This window comes from Amblyomma americanum, chromosome 5, assembly GCF_052857255.1.
Source record: "Amblyomma americanum isolate KBUSLIRL-KWMA chromosome 5, ASM5285725v1, whole genome shotgun sequence".
NCBI lineage: Eukaryota > Metazoa > Arthropoda > Arachnida > Ixodida > Ixodidae > Amblyomma > Amblyomma americanum.
This window is the reverse complement of record NC_135501.1, coordinates 8,722,134-8,728,133: the sequence shown is the minus strand read 5'-3', so window position 1 is coordinate 8,728,133 and position 6,000 is coordinate 8,722,134.

The following is a 6,000-nucleotide window of genomic DNA, read 5'->3' as shown; positions in this document are numbered from 1 at the left end:
GCCGCGACTCTCATGGAACGTGAGTGGGCATCCGAGAAGGCGGCTACGGAGGTGGGGACGGCGGCCCTCGCCGGCACCTTGCATCTCACGACCATCGTGCTCTCGACGGTGCAGAACCGGCGTCTTTCCTTTCTGCTAATAAAGTTATACAGTGTTGTGCGTTTTTATCGTGAACACTTTAAAAAATTTACGCGCCTCAACCGCTGGCTCATTTGCCGTGAAACTGCACACATAGCTTGCGTATTACGGTAACTTTTGTATCGTAGCAAGTTTGACAACGGTACTTATACAGTATTGTGCGTTTTTACGCTGACACTTTTAAAAATTTCCCCGCCTCAACCGCTGGCTCGTTTGCGGTGAAACTGCACACAGAGCTTGCGTATTATGGTAAATTTTGTATCGTAGCAAGTTTGACAATGGTACTTACTTAGTTCAGGCGCACATGATGCGAAAACGTAAGCGTCTACGAGAGATCGGCGAGCCAAAACCCGCAAACGACGCTTTTTCGCTGATAACCGGCAGTGGCGCCATCTGTTTTCGGCAGCGGAAAGCGTCACGACTAAGCCGCAGAGGCGAGCGTTGCAAGGAGCGCGGGCCCTTTGGATATGCCGTTCGGCATTTGCTTCATCTAAGTAATGGGTATCAATAATTTCGCTAAAGGGCGAATTACAAACACCTCCCTTAGAATCCTTAACGCAACCAAATTCTCACCAAATTATTCCGAATTGATATGGGTCCCAGCCCATTCGGGGAATCCGGGGAACGAGGCAGCCCACAATAAAGCCCGAGGTTTCGTCGACCGGGCAGTGGATGAGTCTGGCTTCCTGAATTTCACGAAGGACTCAATGATCACATATCATGATCTCACCAATCATTTTAAACTAGAGAGGAGAATTTTCCCCCCTCCAGACAAAAGACTTACTAAAGAACAAGAGGTTACGTGGCGTCGTCTACAGACGAGATCGATACGCACCCCATCACTCCTCGCGCACATTTATCCAGATCTTTACAACCCAAACTGCAAACACTGTGGCCAACGTGCTACCTACGATCACATCCTGTGGGACTGCAAAATAGAGCCACCTCCGGGTGATCTAGTTACAGCTCCTTCTCTCGAGCGGTGGGAGACCGTGCTGGCTAGCTCTGACCCCAGAACGCAAGTTTTGGCGGTGGAGTGGGCTGACAAAGCCGTCGAGGGCTATGTACTCTCGACCACTTAACGCGACCTCTTGCCAAGCTCTTCCCGGCGAATAAAATGTTTTACAATCAATCATCTTAAGTAGAAAACCTTTGCCTGGGTAGGAAGAAGAGAAGGAGGACGGAGCTGTGCTGACGTGTCTCGCATGGGCTCCCGCCTCGAAGCCACTTTTCGGCAGAAAGAGTCAGCCTTCGGGCTCGAATATTTTGGACGACATCCGGGCCATTGTCCAGTGCCTGCTGCAGCCGGATTTTGCCAATCTACGGACACCTAGGCATATTGCCGGCTGACTGCCGGCCTAGCCATCGAGCTCGACCTAGCTCGTCACCTCTCCGCCGGGAACTGAGCGCCCAGGGACCCGCACAGATGGAGTACGCCGTGGAAGGCGAGAAAATATCACCGTCGGAGCTCGAGGCCGGAAAATGGGAAACCATTCTTCGTTACCGCGACCGACAACGAGGCCTGAAGAATAAAGGGCCCGCATCAACCGACGACGAGCCTGCGCAGGGGCACGGCCAAGGCAAGTCTAATTCCAATTTTCCATCGCGAAAGAACGGGAAGAAGCTACTTGCACTAAGCAAGAAAGCCCTTCTCCCGCGCTTACCGACCGACGACTACAAAATCGTCTGCCGACCACAAGGTTGGAATCTGAGGGACTTTGCGCCCGGACTACTACTCTTCTGCGCCTGCAAGGTGGCCAGGCTGCCGTATGATACGGTGAAGAATGAAGACATTATCAGAGTCAATACGGCCAACAACACCTTTACGCTATGCACGCCCGATCGTCAACGGGCGACTGCATACGCCAATATTGGAAAACTGAACCTCCAAGGTCAAACCTACAACGTAACGTCGTACGTGGTGGCGCCCGAAGACTCGGTAAAAGGGGTCATTTACAACGCCTACGCGGGAAACTCGCCCGAAGCGGTTCGCCAAGGCTTCGGAAACCGAAACGAAGGAATAGAAGTTGTGGATGCCCGAAGGATCGGGAAATCCAGAACAATACAAATCACCTTTTTTGGAAAGAAGCTACCCAGCCAAGTAATCTATCAGTGCGGCGTCTTTCGGGTCCACCCCTTCAGGGAGCAACATGAGGTATGCTACAACTGCAGGAGAGTAGGACACCGGGCCGATGTCTGCTACAAACCTACAACGAACCTTTGCCGCCGCTGCGGAGAAAATCACTCGCCTCCACCTGAGGGAGAACAGCCAACCTGCCAAACCGTATGCATCGTCTGCAACGGGGGCCACAACACAGGCAGCCGGAACTGCAAATTCCGGCTGATCAACAAGAACAAACAAGGAACGCCCCATGGCAACCAGACACCCAAGCAAGGGGACAACGACTCATCACTACACGGACACCAGTCTAGGCCCAGGAAGAAGGAACACGGTGCTACCGGAAAAGGAGGAAGCCACAGCCGGAACAACTCCAGCTCCTTCCCGCCCCTGGGGAACCCTGCAGGGAACGACAAGAGAAGCTCAAGCCGCGGACGCAGCGATAGCCGCTCCAATAAAAAGGTGAGCTGGCCAGCAGAGGCCTCCCAATCTATTGACGCTCGAGAGAAGGAGTTTCAGATCCAACTACAATCCCGAGACAGAAAAATTGCCAGCCTTAAAAAAGAGTTGGCTGACATTAAACGCCTGTTACAAGCGCATCAGGTACAGAATGCCACTGGGGCTAGAATGCCACCCACCGCGTCCCAGGATTCGACCAATAATGCGATGGAAACAGACGCTATTTGCCACACTCCCTCCAACGCGTCCCAGTCTTCAGCCCATAACGCGACGGACACAGACGCCAGAATAGCAACTAAAAGACCGCATCCTACAAAAGAAGGCGAGGAATCCAAAAGAAAGGCCGAGGCTTCGGAAGCCGACACCCCGCAGCCGTCGAAAGCGCCTACCAAACTCAGGGCAGACATCAATACTCTGTCAGAGAGAACTAGCGCTATATCAACAGAACAAGCAACCTTCCAAGGCCTCGTTACTACCAAATTTGCAGAGATAGATATTCGCTTTGCAACACTAGAGGGACAGGTATCCCAAATAGCCACCTGCATGCAGCAAATAATGGATAGGCTTACAACTATCGAGGCCCGCCTACCCCCCACCTTGGATCTGTCCATGACGCCACAACCATCTATAACCCAACATGGCACCACGCCAAAAATTTGAAATTTGGCAATGGAACTGCAGAGGCTTCCGCCGCAAGCGGGCCCACTTGCAGCTCCACATCCAACAAGCACCGTCTGTTCCAACCCCAGACGTGATTGCATTGCAAGAAGCTAGCGGCAGGGCTACACTGCCAGGCTATAAAGCATATCTGCCACCTCATTATGATACTAGTAACGCAGCCGGCTACTTCACAGCCACTCTGGTGCATAGAAATATCACCGCAATTCAACATTTTATAAATGATTCGGAAGAAGATTACACCCTACTTGAAATAGTACCAAGGCAAAAAGGAGGCTCAAATCTCTTCATCCTTAATGTATACAACCCTCCCAGAAACAAAGGCAATGGACTCCCACACTTGTTGATAAACACAGTAAAGCTGGCTGCTAGGGCTCAACTATTAATTGTGGGAGACTTCAACGCTCAACACCCAGCATGGGGATATACCAAAGCAACTCCGAAAGGGAACCTGCTCTGGCAAATCATACAGTCACTAGGGCTCACAACGCTAAACAACCCGAGCGACCACACACGCATGGGTAACAGTGTATGTGTAGACACATCTGCAGACTTATCCCTCTCTAAAAACGTCAAGGACGCAAAGTGGGTCAACACCGGGCAAAACCTTGGTAGTGATCACTTCATCCTTAGCATCACCTTCCCCACGACAAAACTTAAAAACAAAGCAAAAGAAATACGAACCACGGATTGGGACAAGTTCAGGCAACTTCGCGACAAAACAGCTCCAAAGGAGATCTCTAACCTTAGCGACTGGGTTATCTCCCTGAATGAGGATGTCAGCTCCACTAGCGTTGTGGTGCCATTTGAGAAGGAGGAGCAGATTGCAGACTCAAAACTATTACACCTGTGGCAGGCACAAAAAGGCCTCCAAAAACGCTGGAAGCAGCAAAAACATAACAAGCGACTACGCAAAAAGATCGCTGAAATCGAGAGGCGAATCGAGGAACATACACTTACTCTCCATACACAACAATGGAACCAAATATGTGAAAGCGTCAATGGACAGCTCGGAAATAAGAAGACATGGCATCTTCTAAGACACCTGCTCGATCCAGAACAAACACGTCCCGTGCAACAAAGTCAACTGTACAGACACATACATAAATATGAGGGTACAACTGAAGACCTAATCAAAGAGCTAGCAGAACGTTATCTAAACACGGATGATAGTACCACACAACCAGACTACCGGGGGACTCCTTATCCAAATTTAGACGCAGACATCACAGACGCAGAGGTCTGGTACGCAATTGGAAAACTGCGGACATCTGCGGCAGGACCAGACAAAGTAACAAATAAGACTCTCAGGAACTTAGACGCAACGTCGATCGCGGCGGTTACAGACCTTATGAACAAATACTGGCGGGGACCTCCGTCAAGCCTCTATAGGCTTTTTGTCCCCGCTCCCCACATCCTTGATGTGAAATAAACCTGATTGATTGATTGATTGATACCACCAGAGTGGAAACACGCGAAAATCACTTTTATTCCTAAAGCGGGTAAGAAACTCAGCACTGAGAATCTACGCCCAATTTAATTAACATCATGCCTAGGCAAACTCATGGAGCATGTCATCCTCAATAGGCTCCAAAACTATGCGGAGGACATGAACCTCCTACCTGAAACAATGTTAGGATTCAGGGCCCAACTATCTACCCAGGACATTCTCTTGCAGCTTAACAAGGACATAATTGAAGCTGACGAGGGAACAGGAACGAAAGAAATATTGGGTTTAGACCTTGTTAAAGCTTTCGACAACGTCACCCACAAAGCCATCTTGACAAACTTGTCAGAAATCAACCCCGGAGAAAGGACGTACAACTACATCCGATCCTTCCTCACTAACAGAACAGCAGTGATAACGGTCGGAACAATAGAGTCTGCCCCAATCAAACTAGGAAGTAAAGGAACGCCACAGGGCTCCGTCCTGTCCCCTTTCCTTTTTAACCTCTCCCTCATCAATATTACCCCCAAACTGGCACAAATACCAGACCTACATCACACGTTCTATGCAGATGACATCACACTTTGGGTAACCAAAGGATGCGAAGGCTACATAGAAGACACACTCCAAGCAGCAGTGGACATCATCGAGGCATGCGCATGGGATTCCGGCCTCACTTGTTCTGAGCAAAAATCTGAACTCTTCGTGATCCGTCGTAAACAAAGAGGTAGGCGTACCCCGACATCCCCCCCGCAAATAAACGTCTATGTTAATGGACGATCTGTCAAAGAGGTGCAGACCATGAGAATACTGGGGTTGTATTTACAAACAAATGGAAAAAATACTGACAAACTCACTAAGCTAAAACGCACGGTAGAAGCGACGGCGCGATTACTCCGCCGCATAGCTAACCGCAGACAAGGGGTGAGGGAAAGAGATTTATGCCGCCTAGTGCAGGCCTTTGCGCTGAGCAGGATACTCTATGCCACCCCTTATCTGAAATTTTCGAAAGCAGAAAAGGACAAATTAAATAGCATGATACGGCAGGCCTATAAGGCTGCGTTAGGACTCCCACTAGATGCCTCAACCGAAAGGCTTATGAGGTTAGGAATACATAACACCTACAATGAACTGAAAGAAGCCCATTTAATGGCTCAAA